An 18857-nucleotide genomic window follows, 5' to 3' on the forward strand; every position below is an offset into this window, starting at 1 on the left:
AGAGAAAGTTGATTAGCCTTCTGAGACTGTTACTAATCTCTCCAGCAGCAAAAAAAGAAAACTTAAAAAAAAAAAAAAAAACTTACCCTACATAATATTTTCTGCGGTGGAATGTTTAGAAGATAATCATAGGCTTGCAGTTTGGGAAAAAGAACATTATTTATAAACCTAAATAGGATTTTGATGCTTCTATGTTTACTGCTTAACAAAACAACAGTCCCCACACATGTTAATCTGCTTCATTAGGCATTTAGTTAATAAAGTTACAAAATTGAGAGGCCTTTCTTACCAAGATGCCAAGGCTTTGGAACAGTAGGCTAATAAATACCCAGGGGTATCTTAGGTTTCAAAAGAAAGGCCTTCCCACCTAAAACCATCCTCCAAACTGCTCTGCTTATAATTTGAGAGGAGGAAAAAAGGCAAGAGAGAAATATAACCTCTGTGCGTATATTATTTCCACACGCTTATAATACAGACCTCCACCATGCTCAATATAAGACAGGATTTGGATCAATGATGGATAATGAAGAATTTTCCTTCATATTAAAAAAAAAAGTGAAGAAGGAGCCAGGTTACTACACAAAATGAGAATCGAGTTCACATCTTACAGAAATTTGCTAGCATTTTCAGTTCTTTAATACTTGGGTAAAAATGGTCCTGATTGATATAAGGTAAAAAATTGAGTTTTCTAGAGATCTTGTTTTCTATTCCTCTACTTTTTAAAACAAAATTTAGACATACACACACATTTCACCACTCAATCAATATTTTGACATTTCCTGCCTTGAGTTTCCTTTGGTTTTCAATATGTCAAGTTTTAGCTGCTACACAGCCTTTGTCTCTGTCTGGTAAACATGTCTCAGGAGAACATGACCAGCCCTTGAAGAGCAAGATATAAATCTGGGATCCAACTATGTTCCAACATCACCAAAACATGTTGTGCACGGAATTTCGAACACATTTGTAAAACTATAGCCAGAAGTGGGAGTGAAAAACCAAGTACTACCAAAGCTATAAGAAAGGAAATTCCCTGTAGTCAATAGATACTTGAACCATTTATATTTTTCTTCTACAATAGCATAGTTTTCAAGCGTGCTTCCAGGGTATTAGTTCCATGGATCCCTTTCAGAGACACTGCAGGGACAGAAGGAGAGGGAAAAGCAAAAGTGAAGCTGCTAGGCTTCCAACCCTACTTCAGTCAAAGCATCCTTCACTGCTTTAATATACGAAGCTTCATTTAAAAAAAAAAAAAGGAATGATGAGTTTTTGAAAGGGGCAGTGGGAGATAAGATTGAGTTTGAAGACCACAGTTCCAGAATAATCCAAGGAAAAAAAAGGAAGACTCTTTGGATAAACAGAGTGAAGACTTTCTTACATAGTTAGACCAAATGCAGAATTCAGAAGAAGTTTCTTTTAATAATATTATCAGATGACTGAGACTCTGTTCTGCTGCAAAAGGGATTTCTTGCAACTGCACACAGATAGGATGATGGAAGTTGACTGGGATTTCTATGTGCACAATTTTTCAAACAGAACTTTTGTTTTTACAGTATAGCATTTGGGTTTCAGCTCTCTTGCTTTCTGAACTGGCATCAAATTCTCTCCACCCCCGGTGAAAGAAAGACTATGATCAGATTGGGTGCCACAGCTTCTCTTCAACCAAGCCAATTAGGTATCAATCAATTGGCCAAGTCAATTCATGAAACTTTACGTAGAAAATGCCAGTAATATGTTATTGACCGTTTTCTTGCTTAGATTTGTGAAATGAGATGGAAGGACCCTGAGCAGTTGCTTATTAAAGTTCGTCTCACCCACCTTACAGTTTCGGTTTTCAATTTAAGTTCTCCAGTTTATGCATTGAGTGAGGGTTCTGAAATTATTGCACTCAGCCCAACCAGAGGCATCTGAGTTTATATTTACTGGTGTAAATAGCAATTTAGCAGAGTGACGGTATTTGTTACACACAAGCAATTTGAATTCAGTCAATTTTCTTTGCAAAATTCAGATTACAGCCAGTATTAAATTCTCCAGAAGAAATCAAACAAACAGAAGCAATATGTGCTATGAAATGAAAGAAGCCCAAACAAGCTCAGAGGCAGTTTGGCTCTGCCAGGTGATGTTATTGAATTTGGCATTGTGAGAAGACGGTTCAAAGAATACAACCATCCAGGAGTATTGGATTTCAACAAAGTTGGAAGGATTAAGGGCTCTAGCCAACAAGACACACAGGGACAGTCCATGGCCATTTGCCAGCTCAATCAGGGAGTGCTCTTCCCAGCGGGATCCAGAGGGCCCAGTGAGTAAAACCTTAATGGATTGGAATTTTTCTGAAATGATTATGAATTTTTAGATGGATTCACCTGAAGGGATGTCATGCAAAGACCTGGGCAGAATATCATGCTAGCCAAAGAGGGAAATAAAAGAAGGGAAAGAGAAACAGGTGGAAAAGTTACAGTGAGGAAATAAGCAAGCAGTCTAAGGCTGAATACATCCTGAAAAACAAGACAAGGAAGTGTGTGTACCTAGGTTCTTACAGATCTACCAAGGAAAGAGGAAAACAGATACAGGGTGCAGGTGTGGGAAGCCCAGTAAATGAGTAAGGAGGAATGAAAATATTCAAAGTGAACCAAACACTATAACTTGCCTATAAGTATCCTTTTCCCTGTGTTTTCAATATTTCTTCACTATTGGGTTTTCCTCGGTTTTCTTGGATATACTGTGAACTTTCTCAGCTTGGGGCTGAGCCCTTACTATTTTTTCCACCTAGAGAATGCTTCCATCACTATCTAAGAGACTAGCTAATAATTCTCATTCATTGGGTTTCATTTTAAATATTTCTTCCAGAAAGACTTCCTTGAACCCCAGGCCTACATTAGTCCATTTGCTATAGGTTTCAACAGCACATTCCCCTTTTGAGACACTTATATTTATCACTCACCATATCTATTAGACTTATTTACTTTGTTGACTTTGATGTCCCAGTACCTGGCAAGTGCCTGGAAATGGTGCTTAATACTTTCTGGATGAATATGAAGGAAAATTCATTTGATGATTGTGGTAGACTCAAGTATATGGTGGTAGCCAGGCTCACGGCAATGTCTTCATAGTTCTGTTCTGCTACCCATCCGTCCTGCCCACCCCACTGTAACTTGTGGTTTAATTAGGACCTTCATGACTCACCTTTGGCAGACACCATAAACTGGTTCCCACAATACCTACTTCCAACCCCTTTTTCCTTCCCTTTGCTTTCTGTGTTAGGATAGGCTAGGTTATGCTGTGGTAACAAATAATCCCCAATTTAGGTGATTTAAAGAAAAAATTTATTTTACATGTATGCAAGTCCACTGCAGGGCAGCTTTTGAGGACTGTTAGGTCTTGTGGTATCCCCATAGCAGTGTGTGTTTCCACGCTTGCAATGGTGTAGAAAAGAATGTAGAGACTCACACAATGCCTCACAAATGCTTTCGCCTGGAAGCGGCCCATTTGCATATGGCTACATTTCCTTACAAAAAACTACCCACATGGCCTCACTTAACTTCATGGCTTAGGGAAGTGTTCCTGGATATGCTTTCCCTTTTAATAGTAACTGGTGTTGGTTCACACATACGGAATCGTTTTGTTAGGTTTTTGTAGGTTTGTTTGCTTATTACTTCTCTGTTCATCACTAAGGTGGTCTATACACAGGGTAAATGTCATTAGCCACATTCTAATTCAGTGGTTCCCAAACTTTCCACAGGGAGATTACCTCAGAATCACCCAGGTTGCTTTTAAATACAGACTTCAGATTACCAGCCCAAGAAATTCTGATTCCATGGGTCCCAGGTAGGGCCCTGGTAACCGTATTTTTAAAAGATTTCTGACTTCAGATGAGTCTGGAACTCCTAGTCAAACCAACTAAACTATTCAGCTCAAATAGATTAAAAATGTTTATTTTCCTTCACACTTTATAGTATAACAGGAAACCTGTTGTCAAAAGTTTGCCAGCCCCTCAGTAACTAATTTATGTAAGGACTGAGAGGCTTCAAGCAGTTGAAACCCTTCTAAAAATATAGGCTGTTGTTGTTAGGTGCCCTGGAGTAAGGCCTCCCCACTCCCCACTCCCCATACCAGGGGCAGATGAGGCAGTAAGCAAGGTAAGCACGGGCTTACTTGTGCTTACTTACTAATGTGTAGTGACCAATTTCACGTGAATTTCACCACATCTTTGCTGAAAATGTTTATTTTTTTCACTTTAACGTTTATTTTTTCACAGAGCTCACCTTGCCTGTTGGATAATCTGCCCTTGTCTCACGCACAATAGAATGAAACACTGCCCAGTTTTGCACCATCCCCGTGACTGGTTGTGAATGGGACCATCGTGATTCATAACGTTTTCATTAGCTGGCTTTGGGAGGTAGAGCATCGGCCTTCTCTTCCTAGACATCTTAGTCTGGAAGCTCTGCTGACAGACAAGTGGTGGCTGCACATGCGGTGCGTTGGCTGGGGATCGGACCCAGGTCTCCCGCATGCGTGAAAGGTGAGAATTCTACAACCGATCCACCAATGCCTCCCCCTAAAAAAAAAAAAAAAAAAAAAAAAAATTTTTTTTTTGATAGGCCTAAACCCACTGCCATCGAGTCAATTCCAACTCATAGTGACCCTATAGGACAAAGTAGAACTGCCCCATAGGGTTTCCAAGGCTGCAATCTTTATGGAAGCTGACTGCCGTATCTTTCTCCTGTGGAACAGCTCGTGGGTTCCAACCTCTGAGCTTTCAGTTAGCAGCCAAGTGCTTAACCGCTACTCCACCAGGCAGCCTCTTATTAATGGGGCTTTCTTAATAAAGCAATTTTAATGCCTTCCATGTAGAAAGTACAATTTGCCAAGTTCTATGGCTTCCCAAAAACCAGCCCAAAGACAATTTATAAGCCAAAGTCATCAACTTCTTCGGCCTCCCCAGCAAGCATCCCTCACTCCCACACCCTATAGACACATGATCCACATCAATATCAAACACTAAAGCATCACTTGTCTATATTTTTGCTCAGTCAGATAGTTAAAAATTCCTCCTTGTTCTTCTCCCAGTCATTATATGCACTTACGTTTAATGTTTTGCACCATTTCCCTAGCTCAATGGCTGTCTTAGTTATCTAGTACTGCTATGACAGAAATACCACAAGTGGATGGCTTTAACAAAGAGAAACTGAGTTCCTCACAGTAAAGTACCCTTAAAGTCCAAATTCAGGGTGTCAGCTCCAGGGGAAGGCTTTCTCTCTCTGTTGGCCTTCTCATCAATCTTCCCCCAGACTAGAAGCTTCTCTGCACAGGGACCCCAGGTCCAAAGGACACACTTTGCTTCTGGCACTGCTTTCTTGGTGGTATGAGGTCCTGGACTCTTCTGCTTGCTCCCCTTTCTTTGTATCTCCAGAGATTGCCTCAAGACACAACCCAATCTTGTAGGTTGAGTCCTGCCTCGCTAACACAACTGCTGCCCATCCTCCCTCATTAGCATCATAGAGGCAGGATTTACAACATATAGGGAAATCACACAATACTGGGAATCATAGCCCAGCCCAACTGATACACACATTTTTGGGGGGACATAGTTCAATCCATGATAATGGCCTATAAAATTTTGGAGATTATTTCTCCCTCCCTACCCCTGCTGCCACCTTAAACTGGGGGCCTAGTGACCCAGTATGTCAGCAAGCCCAGAATCACAATCTCATTCATTTATCCAGCCAAAAAAAAGAATTATCAATATCAGGGTATGTTATTTTCCCATCTGTCCAATAAACTCAGCTACGTACATCAGGAAAAACAAATAATATTTATTACAGCATATTTCTAAGCCCCTGAGCATTAAGACATAACATTTCTTGCCTTGTCCACTTGGATTAGGTTATTTGAATCAAATCAAGACTGTCCGTGTATAACGTCCATCTCACTGAAAAGTCAGTTGTGTGACTCTGTTTCTGTGACACACACAAGTGACCTACAAAGAGGCTCCTTCACCCAAGCAATACAGGCAAATCCCCAGGCTGTCAGGGCAATAGCCAGTGTTTTAGGACTTTCTTGCTTCCTCTTAGAGGAGGAACAAATAGTGGATTGATTTCCCCACTGAAGAAATGGCAGGCTTCCTCTAGGGGACTCCTGCCCTGGCAAGAAGGGATTGTCAGCAAGAGGTAATTTCTGACTCTTGAAGGCTCTGTTCACTTGTCCTCCCTCCTCCCAACTTTGGTTAACTGGCACATTAAAAGAATAATAATTCCACAGCACAATATAGCTCATGAAATCAGATATAAATACATATGAGTCTCAGAGCAAGGAAACAATCTTTCCACCGTATTTAATGTTCCTCGCATCTTCCTAGATATGTTAGTTTTCCCTTGGGCTCCTTGTTGAAAGCATGAAGAATCTAGAGGTAAGTGAGTATAACAATTAGGGCTCAGGATCTATTGAGGAAAATAGGCTGATGTCACACGGTTTAAAGACCCTGGGAATTTGGGGGATGACAATAACAATTTCTAAATATGTGAAAATCTACCAAAGTGCTATCGGCTGAGTACTGAGCATAAGGAAATAAGCTAAATTACAGTAACATCTGTGACATTGGGGGAAAAACGTTGTAATACTCACTGTTGTTAGTTATTGAGAATAGTTATGATTATCTAAGAACACAGGCTGAGACTTGTCCAAGTTCTCACAGGTAAGTACATGGTGAAGTCAGGATTTGAACCCAGATCTGACAGACTTCCAAATCACATGCTCTTCATACCTGAGCCACACTGTATCTCTGTGGAGGGCCAGGTAGGTTTGTTGAGAGACATGGGAAGAAATTGTAACAAAGACCTTAGTTCATTCCCACATCCTCACTAGTAAAATTGGCACTGCCTTATGGGCACTTTACATTAGGCCCTGCCCTCCTTCAGCCTGGACAGTCATGGCTTCACCACTGTTTGTGAGAAAACTGCAAGCTAACCTAGGCCTGCTGTAGCCAGGCTGTAAACAGGTGTGGGAGGTTGTATTATTGTGAACAATATTTTTGCCCCTCCTTGGAGTCACCCTCCCTGTGAGGAGATTATATATCCCCGCCCTGTTGGCATTAGATTTGGTCATGTGATTTGTGTGTCCCTTCCTGCTGGAGGTTTATACACTGCAACGCTGTTGAACTCATGACGGCTTGGGTGACTTGCTTTGGCCAATTTGAATGATATGTGTCAATTCTGAGCAAAAACATTTAGAGTCAGCTCATGATCCCCATGTCTCATTTTCCTCTGCCACAGGCCATCAATGTCCCAGAGGGAGGCTGCTGATCAGTCAGCCTGAGCACAGGAGTGATGACAACATGGAGCAGACTCACGGCCAACCCACAACAGATATTCAGTGTTAGCAAGAAGTAAACCTTTGTTGTTGTAAGATTCTGGGGTCATTTGTTACTGTGGCATAGCTTAGTGTAACCTGACTGATAGAGAAAGAGATCCTGATTTCTGTATTCCAAGGCTTTCTAAGGGACTCTGCAAAGGCAGGGTGTATGGGGTTAACATTGGATGGGTGGCTAATTCATGTTGAGGGAGCCTTCCAAACCCTCTCCTCTCAGTCCCACAAATTGAATGTTTGGAGTGAAAAACACAATTTTGTAAAACCACACAGAATGTTTCAATAGATAGATAGCTGCCATTGAGTTGACTCTGACTCATGGCAACCTAACGTGCAATAGAATGAAATGTTGCCCAATCCTGCATCATTTTCATAATCAGCAGCATTTTTCAGTCCATCTTTGCAGCTGTTATGCAAATCCATCTCACCAAGGGTCTCCCTTGCCCTTGACCTTCTACTTCACCAAGCATGGTATCCTTCTCTACCAGTTGATCCCTCCTGATTCTGTATCCGAAGCAAGCCGTTTGGACAATGGTATGTGGTGATCCATAAAGTTTTCACTGGTTAATTTACAGAAGTAGATCACCAAGTCTTTCTTCCTAATTTGCTTTAGTCGAGAAGCTCCACCATAGGTGACTGCTGCTATTTAAAACACAGCAACCCTCAAGCCACCACAGTATGACAGACTGACAGGTGATGGATGTTTCCATAGGTTTTGTTTAAAAAAGAAAAAAAACAGGTGAAGATACCTCCTAGAATTGGAAATCAGTCAAGAGCAATCCCTTGGCAATCAATCAGACATGGATTCTAATCCACCAGATATCAGATGTGAGATTTTGGGTGTGTTATTTCCTGTCTTTTCAAACTGTGGTTTGCTTGTCCATAAAATAATGAAATTAACAGAACCTGCCTCAGAGGGCATCGTGGGGATTAAATAAGGCAAAGTGCATTAAAGCCTTGCAGGATGGCTGCCACATGATAAAAGCATTCAACAAATGTTTGTTGTTTTTATGAACAAAGACACTGCAGGGGATAAGGGCATAAATCACAATCTAACAGGATACTAAAATATAATCATCAATAATGATAATACAGACAAAATTGTATAAATGCTTTAAGAGTGTCATAGATAAAGTGCTATAGAAAAACAAGAGAAAAATGAAAAGTTCCAGAGTCATTTGAAAGGAAGGAGAGAGAAATCAGAGAAGACTTCATGAAAAAGGTGGCCTTTGAATTGGGCCATTTGTACCATTCAGCATCTTTTAAATATGGATCTACACACTATAATCTTCTCCTAGATTCAGCTGCAAGAAAATGTTGCTTTCTCCTGAAAATGTGCAATCCTTTTCTTTAATAGCCAATGCACCGTGGCCTGTCCTGTTTCCTTTCTGCATTTGAATGTTAGAAAAACATGGACAAATATGATGTTTGAGTGTGGGAATCCTCTCAGACTTTGTTCTCCCCTTTCTTATGGTCTCTGATTTTACCCTTCATCATTTTTCACTGTTCTGTATAAAGGTTACACCTATGTTTTTATTGTAAGCAGCCTCACATCCATTTTTGGACACTGACAGGTTATTACGTGTAAATAAATAAAATGTCTTTTTGTATCTTCCTTCTAGTTTTTCTTTAGTCTTTTACTTTGGTACCTTGTTCAAGGATAGAGAGAGAAATTACTCCTTCCAATGGCTTCTACAGAGATTGATAGCGTGGGTGAGAAGCAATGATCAATCCAGGCTGGTATCCTATGTGGCCGTATCAGTAATTAAAGTACTAAGTGCTTATTTTCAGGTGAGATTCAATTGCCTTCATTTTTCACTTCAGCAAAAAAAAAAAAAAAAAAAAAAAATCAGTATAACCTAATAACGGGTCACCATTACTCAGCTGAACAGCAGTTTTAAGTTGATTGACATGTTTTTTAGGACGGGGGTGGTTCCAGCGGGAACAGCACCTTAGTTCTCTGAAAAAAAAAAAAAGCAAAATCTTTTCATGTCAAACTAGTGAAACTATCTCATGTATTCTAATTGCAAAACAATGCAACCCCTTTACATAAGAGAAAACTCAAGCTTTCTCTTCTGTAGTAGAGCAAGGGAAAAATCAAGGCCTTAGAGGAGAGGGTTGTGTATAAGAGCAAGCTAGAATTCAAATGCTTTGCATTAACATATCCAGAACAAACACTAATTTCAGAATTCTTCTAAAGGGCAGAATTCAATTGATTTTATATCATTGCTGAGTAAAATAAGTAAGCCTGTACCGTATAGATACTAATACCATTAGCATTTTTTTAGTTGATAGAAAAGCAATTCACGGGCAAACTTATCAGCAAAACGAGAACCCAGTGGACTTACTTGGATGTGAATTTGCCGTTTGCAGCTCTTACTAATTTCATTGTAGTCATTGATGTAATGCCCTTTCATAAAACCTAAAGGAAATGTCTGAGAGGCTTTTTAAAACTAAAATGGCCAACTTGCTAATCATATCCATCAATAGTTGTTACCAGAGTGGCAAAAAAATACAGCCTTGTCAAAATTAAACTGTCATTCAGAACAAGTAGTACAGAATTACAAAGAATGCTTTCTGTTTATTAAAGCCAGGGCTTCAACCCAGTTAGTTTCGGTTCGAACCCCTGCTGAGAATTTGCATTTCCACTCCAGATATACTGAATCACAATGTGCAGTTAACAAGATCCCCAGGCGATTTCTATGTATGATAAATTTTGAAAACCCCTGCTCTCCTAGTGGTTCTCAGAACTGGTCCCTAACCAGCAGCATTAGCCTTGCCTAGGAACTTGGTGGTGGCATAGTGGTTAAGTGCTACAGTTGCTAACCTAAAGGTTGGTGGTTCAAATCTGCCAGGTGCTCCTTGTAAACTCTAGGGGGCAGCTCTCCTCTGTCCTGTAGGGTCACTATGAGTCGGGATCCACTCCGACAGCAATGGGTTTGGTATTTTTGGTTTAGGAACTTGTTAGAAATGCAAATTCTCAGCAGGGGCTCGAACCTGAAGGAACCAGTTTGAAGCCCTGATTAAAACACAACAGGTTTGCTGCATAACAAGGAATTACTCTCTAGTGAAAAGGAAAGAAAAAGATTGGAAAGCAGTTGACTAGTGGTTTGTAGTTTGGTTTTTCAGAAATTTTTGTAGACATCTTTCTTACATAAGATTTACCGCAAGATAATACTATGTTCTTTTCATAGCTCACCTCTGCTAATGTTTGTTTATACAGACAAATTAGAAAATAAAGGCGGTGATGCATGCCACGACATGGACGAAACTTGAAAACATGATGCTAAGCAAATAAGTCAATCACAAAGGACAAGTACTGTATAATCTCACTTATATGAAATAAGCAAATATATACCAAACCAAAAACCCACTGCCATCACATTGATTCCGACTCATAGCGACCCTATAGGACAGAGTAGAACTGCCCCATAGAGTTTCCAAGGTGGATTAGAACTGCTGACCTCTTGGTTAGCAGCCATAGCACTTAACCACTACGCCACCAGGGTTTTCATGCAAATATATAGAAACCAAAAATTGTTAGTGGTTACCAGGGGTGAGAGAGAGGGCATTGTGTAGAGAGTACTGAGTCTATGTTAATGGTGGTGGAATAATTTGGAAAAGGATAGGGAGGATGGTTGCACAACTTGAAGAATGCCATCAGTATCACTGTTTTATACATGTAGAAATTGTTGAAAAAGAAAAGAAAGGGGGGAAATCACAAATATGACTATCTCCCAAAGATAGCCACTGTTGATCCTTGGTTTATCATTCTGGACTTTACCTACGTGTTTACACATGCAAATCATATGAATTGCACAAACATGATATATGTTTATAAGCTACTTCAACTATTTTCACTTGAAAGTGTTTTATGAATCTGTTTCTGTATCAATACATCATAATTTCCCCATTACTACATGGAATTTTATTGTTTAAATTTAAGAGAGTGTATTTAATAAATCCTATTACTGGGGTTTTAGACCATTCACTGGCAGCTGTGACTGTCCTAGTAAATTTATCTTTACATATATAATTAGTCCCATCTGATAGTTTCTACTACGTGGAATTTTCTACGTCATAGAGAAAGCTTTTGGCCTTTTATACGTATTGCCCAGTTGCCCTAAAAACGCTATACATTTACACCACTACAAGCGATATGAGATCATCCATATTCCCTCATTTTCTCCAGCGTTGGATATCATTCCTCGTTTCTAAATCTTGGCTCTTCTCTATGTCTTCCTCACTTAAGGATGAGAATGAATCTGTTGCAGAGTGAGGTTCCACCAAAGATCCTGTCAGACCTAGTGGCTTCCAGGGTAAGCAAAATTGTGGGTGTTTTCCAACGGTGAGACCACATAGTACCAGTTTAAGTCCTTCATCATGGGCCTAGGAACCTGACATGACTGCAAAGTCACCTGGTCTGCTTCAGGGACATCTCACTACATAGCACATCACCTTCGTTTCAATAGACTAGTAGGCACAGTGAAGTTCTTCCAGGCCGCTAGGGGAAACTGCTGCTTCACGGAACTGAATGACAGCTCCCCAACCCCCAGTGTGACAGCTAGGTATCTGTAATTTACTTAACGGTATCCTGGTGTGTCAGGCGGTTTGCAGCACTCTCCAGCATAAAGTGCTGTAAAGGAAGAACCTTATTCACTCCTAAGATTTAGGAGGGAGAACTTCACCTTTATGCTTAAGTATTTCCGATTTATTAATTATAAGGAAACCGGTTCCAATTATAAATGAGCATCGTAAAACAAATTGTGAATGTCAGAGCTGAATACATTTAAATCGACCGTGAATATTTTTACATCTCTAAAGGGTTTGTATTCAACAAAATCTTTCTTTACACATGATGAGAGATTAATAGTCAAAGATATTTACCTGGATTCTGCAATTCTGCAGCAACAAAAAGCCCACTAGGATTTTGTGATAAAGAAAATACAAAATGGGGAGCATGGCCTTTAAATTCTTGTTGTTAGGTGCTGTTGAGTTGGTTCCAACTCACAGTGACCTTATGTACAACAGAATGAAACACTGCCTGGTCCTGTGACTTGCTCACAATCATTGCTATGTTTGAGCCCATTATTGCAGCCATTATGTCAATCCATCTCACTGAGGGTCTTCCTCTTTTTTTGCTGACTACTCTTTACCAAGCATGATGTCCTAATTCACGGACTGGTCCCTCCTGATAACATGTCCAAAGCACATGAGACAAAATCTCACCATTCCTGCTTCTAAGGAGCATTCTGGCTATACTTCTAGAAAACAGATTTGTTCGTTCTTCTGGCAGTCCATGGTATATTAATATTCTTTACCGATTCAATGCATCAATTCTTCTTTGGTCTTCCTTATTCATTGTCCAATTAAAAAGCAACAATGTCACCTTGAGGATTGTTATGGGTTGAATTATGTCCCTCCAAAATATATATTGTAAATCCTAACCTCTGTGCCTGTGGTTATGATCCCATTTGGGAATGGGTTGTCTTTGTCATGTTAGCGAGGGAGGAAGAGTGTAGGGTGTCTCTTCAGTATCTTGAGTCAATCTCTTTTGAGATATAAAAAAAATTGAACAAGCAAGCAGAGAGATGGGGTAAGATGGACACCAAGACACATGGAGAGCTCCAAAGAACCAGGAAGCAGAAGCTGAAGAGACAAAGACCTTCCTCCAGAGCCGACAGAGAGAAAAAGGCTTTTCCTGGAGCCAGTGCTCTGAATTCAGACTTCTAGCCTCCTAAACTGTGAGGAAATTAATTTCTTTTTGTTAAAGCCATCCACTTGTGGTATTTCTTTCTTTCTTTCTTTTAATTGGTTTTTGGTGGAAGTTTACACAGAAAGTTAGATTCCCAATTGACACTTTCCACACATTGACATTAGTTGCGTTTGTCACAATTTGTGAACATTGTCTTTAACTGTGTCTATTCCCATCCATATGTGCTCAAACATTCATTTTTACATTGGTTGTGTTGTGCTCACTACATCCACATTTGGTGCCACTTTTCCCATCACCACGAATAACAAGTCTCTACCACCTAAAGCTTACTTTCTCCCCCCTCCCATAACGACCAATGAATATTGGTCTCTCCATGGTTGGGTTCTAAATTTATCTGTTCTTGTCTTCTTATAAAAGAGGGATCATACAATGTTTATCCTTATATGCCTGACTTATTTCACTTAGCATATGCCCTCCAGATTATAACATGTTCCATGGACTCATCATGGTTCTTCATGGTTGCATCGTATTCCACTGTATGTATGTACCACAATTTGTTTATCTATTTATCCATTGATGGGCACTTCAATTTCCATTGATTTGCTCTTGTGAATAAAGCAACATAGGTGTGCATATGTCTGTTTGTGTCATTATTTTTAGGTCTCTCAGGTATATATCTAGGAGTGGAATTGCTGGATCATAGGGTAGTTTTATTTCTAGTTTGGTTTTTTTTTTTTTTTTGAGAAAGTGTCATAACATTTTCCAAAGTGGTTGTACCATTTTATATTCCCACCAGCAATAGATAAGTGTTCCAATCTCCCCACAACCTTCCCAACATTTGTTGTTATCTGGCTTTTTGTTTGTTTGTTTGTTTTTAAGCAGTGCAATTTTAGCCAGGGCAATATGGTATCTCATTTTAGTTTTGATTTGCAACTCTGTAATGACTAATGATAGTGAACATCTTTTCATGGTTATTGGTTGCTTGGGTGACCTCATTGGTGAAGGTTCTGTTCATGTCCCTTTGCTCATTTTGTAATTGGGTTGTTTGTCTTTTTGTTGTTGAGTTGTTCCAGTTTTCTATAGATTTTAGAAATTAGACCCTTATTGGATAAGTCATTTCCAAAGATACTTTTCCAGGCTATAAGTTGTCAATTTACTCTTTTAATAAAGTCTTTTGGATGAGCATAGGTTTTTAATTTTTATATGATCCCATTTATCTATTTTGTCTTCTTCTATTTGTGTCCTTGTTGTAATATTTGTTACCCTATTTTTATAAAAGATGAGCTTCCATAGTTTTCTCCCAGGAATTTTATGGTTTTAGGATTAATGTTTAGGTCTTTGATCCATTTTGAGTAGCTTTTGTGTATGGTGTGAGGTATGGGTTCTGTTTCATTTTTCTGCAGGTGGATATCCAGTTTTCCCAGCACCAATTATTAAAGAGACTGTTTCTGCCCCACTGAACGGCCTTTGATTCTTGTCAAAAATCAATTCCCCATAGATGTTTGGGTTTAGTTCTGAATTCTCAATTCTATTCCACTGGTCTATGTGTCTATCATTGAACTAATGTCAGGCTATTTTGATTATAGTCCCTGTATGGTATATTTTGATATCAGGGAGTGTGAGGCCTCCTGCTTTGTTCTGTTTCTTCAGTATTGCTTTGGCTATTTGGGATTTCTTTCTTTTTCATATGCAGTTGGTCATTAGTTTTTCCATTTTAGTAAAGAATGTTGTTGGGATTTGTATCAGAATTGCATTGTATCTGTAAATCCCTTTATGTAGTATTGATATTTTCACTATGTTGAGCCTTCCAATCCGTAAGCATGGGTTGACTTTCCATTCTTGTAGGCCTCCCGTAGTAGTGTTTTATAATTTTTATTGCATAAGTCTTTTATGACCCTGTAAATGAGATTGTTTTCTTGATTTCTTTTTCAGAGTAGGCCTTGTTAGTGTAGAGGAACCCAACTGATCTTTGCATGTTGATCTTGTACCCAGCAATGTTGCTAAATTCTTGCAGTTTTCTTGTGGAATCTTTAGGGTCTTCTATGTATAGGATCATGTCATCTGCAGATAAAGGTGGTTTTACTTCTCCCTTTCTGATCTGGATATCTTTATTTCTCTTTCTTGTTTTATTACTCTGGCTAGAACTTCTAGTACAATGTTGAATAAGAGTGGTGATAGTGGGCATCCGTGTCTCCTTCCCAATCTGAAAGAGAAGGTTCTCAGCCTTTCTCCATCGAGTATGATGTTCATTATTTGTTTTGCATTATTGTTGTTATTAGGTTAAGTTGAGTCGGTTTCAACTCATAGCAACAGAATGAAGCACTGCCCGGGCCTGTGCCATCCTTACAATCGTTATGCTACAGCCCATTGCTGCAGCCACTGTGTCAATCCGTCTTGAGGGTCTTCCTCTTTTTCATTGGCCCTCTACTTTACCAAGCATGATGTCCTTCTCCAGCGGCTGATCTCTCCTGATAACATGTCCAAAGTATGTGAGACCTATTATTGCTTTGCATATATGCCCTTAATTATATTGAAGAATTTCCTTTCTATTCCTATTTTGCTGAGTATTTTTATCAGGAAAGTGTGTTGAATTCTCTTGGACACCATTTCTGCATTGACTGATATGATCATATGGTTCTTTTCCTTTACTTTATTTATGTAGTGGCTTACACTGATTTGATTTTCTAATGTTGAACCACCCTTGTAATCCTGGTATGAATCCCACTTCATCATGGTGTATAATTTTTTTTTTTTTTTTTGATATGTTGCTGAAGGCTGTTGGCTGGAATTTTTTTGAAATTTTTTGTATCTATGTTCACTAGTGATATTGGTCTGTAATATTCTTTCTTTTTTTTTTTTTTTTTTAATGTCTTAACTGGTTTAGGTACCAGAGTTATGCTGGCTTCATAGAAAGAGTTCCATAGTGTTCCTTCCTCTTCTGTGTTTTTTAAGATATTGAGTAGGATTGGTGTCAACTCTTAGATGAATGTTTGGTAGAATTCTCCAGTGGTCATCTGGTCCTGGGCTTTTATTTGTTGGTAGCTTTTTTTATGACATCTTCCATCTCTTCTTTTGCAGTGGGTCTGTTTAAACTTTTCACCTCTGTTTGTGTTAGTTTGGGTAGATAGTGTGTTTCTAGGAGTTTGTCCATTTCATCTAGGTTTTCAAATTTGTTGGAGTATAATTTTTCATAGAATCAGTTATCATCTTCTTTATCCCTGTTGGAGTGGTTGTAATGTCGCCATTTTCATTTCTTAATTTGGTTATTTGCCTCTTCTATTTTTTTTTTCTTTTAGCAGTGGTTTGTCTGTTTTTTGTTTTGTTTTGTTTTGTTTTGTTTTTTCTTTTGTCAATCTAGCAGTGTTTGTCTTTCAAAGAACCAACTTCTGGTTTTGTTAGTTCTTACAATTGTTTTTCTATTTTCAATTTCATTTATTTCTGCCCTGATCTTTATTATTTCTTTTTTTCTGGTATTTTTTGCCTTCTTTTCCTCTTCTTCTTCTGTTTGTTCAAGTTGTCAGTTTAAGTTAATGATTTTGGATCTTCTTTTTTAATGTAGGCATTTATTGCTATAAATTTCTCTCTGGGTACTGTTTTGCTGTGTCCCAAAGGTTTTGATATGTGTATCAGTTTTCATTTGGTTCTAGGAATTTTTAATTTCACTTTTGATTTCTTCTCTGACCGAACAGTTTTTCAGTAGCATATTATTTAATTTCTATGTATTCATTCTTTTTTTTCCTTATTTATCTTGTTGTTGATTTCTAGCTTCAAATCATTATGATCAGAGAAGATGCTTTGTACCATTTCAGTCTTTTTAAATTTATTGAGACTTATTTTGTGTCCTGTGGAAACCCTGGTGGCATAGTGGTTAAGTGCTGTGGCTGCTAACCAAAGGGTCGGCAGTTTGAATCCACCAGGCACTCCTTGGAAACTCTATGGGGCAGTTCTGCTCTGTCCTCTTGGGTTGCTATAAGTCAGAATCGACTCGATGGCACTAGGTTTGGTTTTGGTTTTGGGTATTTTGTGTCCTAACTTATGGTCTGTTCTGGAAAATGATCCATGTGCACTGGAGAAGAATGTATATTGATCTGATGTTGAGTAGAGTGTTCTATATATGTTTGCTAGGTCAGACCAGCTTACGATTTTATTTAAGTTCTCAATGTCCTTAGTGATTTTCTTTTCAGATGTTCAGTCTATAATTGAGTGGTGTATTGAAGGCCCTGAGTATTATTGTGGAGTTGTCTATTTCTCCTTTCATATTAGTCAGTATTTTTTTCATGTATTTTGGTGCATTGCTGTTAGGTGCATATATATTTATACTCGTTGTTTTCTTGCTGAATTGACCCTTTTATTATTACGTAATATCCTTATTTATCTCTTGCAGTAGATTTTGATCTAAAGTCTATTTTATCTGATATCAGTATGGCCATTCTGCTCTTTTTTGCTTACTAGTTGCATGGAGTATTTTTCTCCATCCTTTTATTTTCATTGTGTTTGTGTCTTTATGTCTATGTCTAGGGTGTGTTTTTGTAGACAGCAAAAGGTTGGATCGTGTTTTTTTGATCCGTTCTGCCACTGTCTACTTTTTGCATGGGGCATTTAGACCGTTTAAATTTAAGGTTATTACTGAAAAGAAAGTGTCTACCTCACTCATTTAGCTATTTGTTTTTTGAGTATTTCATATCTTCCTTGTTTTTTATTCTGATTTTTCTGTTTTGTTTTGCATTTGGGTGCTTTCTTGTGATGAGCCTTTTTGTTATCTTCCTTCTTGTCTTCTAAGTATATCTTCTTGGTAATTTCTTAGTGGTAACCACCTATGTTACATCACACAACTTACAATTACAACAACATTTAACATATGAACAACAGTTGACATACAACCTTAACATAATAAATCTATCCCTGAAATGCTCCTCCCTTCCCCATTTCTACTGGTGTGTGTCCATTAACATCAACATACAACCTGTGTTCAATAAATTCACCTTGTACTTATTTCTTAATGCTTCTGCCTTTCTATTTGGAGTACTCCCTTGAGTAATACTTGCAAAGCTGGTCTGGTAGTGGCAAATTCCCAGAGCTTCTGTTTGTTTTGGAATGTTTTAATTTCTCCTTTGTTTTTGAATGACAACTTTGCTGGGAAGAAGTCTTTGTTGGCAATTGTTTCGGTTCAGTATTTTATATATATCACTCCATTCTCTTCTAGCTTCTAGAGTTTCCAAGGAGAAATTCACACTGATTCTTATGAAAGATCATTGGTATGTTATATTGCATTTTTCTGTTGCTGCCTTCAGAATTCTCTCCTTGTCTTTGGTTTTCAAGAATTTTATTAGGATATATCATGGAGTTGATCTTTTGGTGTCTTTTCAGATGGGTGTTAGTGTAGCTTCCTGTATGTGCAGTCTTGGTTCTCTGTTCAGGTCTGGGAAATTCTGATTATCTCTTCAAAAATTTTTTGTATGCCTTTCTTATTGTCATGGTGCTCTGGGATTCCAGTAAGTCTAATGTTAGATTTCTTAATTGAATAGCACATTTCCTTTTAGGTTTCTTTTCTTTGTTCTTCTCTCTTGTTTCTCTTGAGACTTGATAAATTCAGTTGTTTTTGTCTTCTAGTTCACTTATTCTGTCTGTCCAACTCTATTGCTGAGTGTTTCTTTTGCTTTTTCTAATTCAGATGTTTTATTCTTCAATTCCAGTAATTCTCTTTTTTTTTTTTTTGATGTTTTCATTTTTTTTGTTGAGACTGTCACTTTGTTCCTCCATTTGTTTCCTGATCTACACTAGT

The sequence above is a fragment of the Elephas maximus genome, chromosome 16, assembly GCF_024166365.1.
Source record: "Elephas maximus indicus isolate mEleMax1 chromosome 16, mEleMax1 primary haplotype, whole genome shotgun sequence".
In the NCBI taxonomy this organism is placed as follows: Eukaryota; Metazoa; Chordata; class Mammalia; order Proboscidea; family Elephantidae; genus Elephas; species Elephas maximus.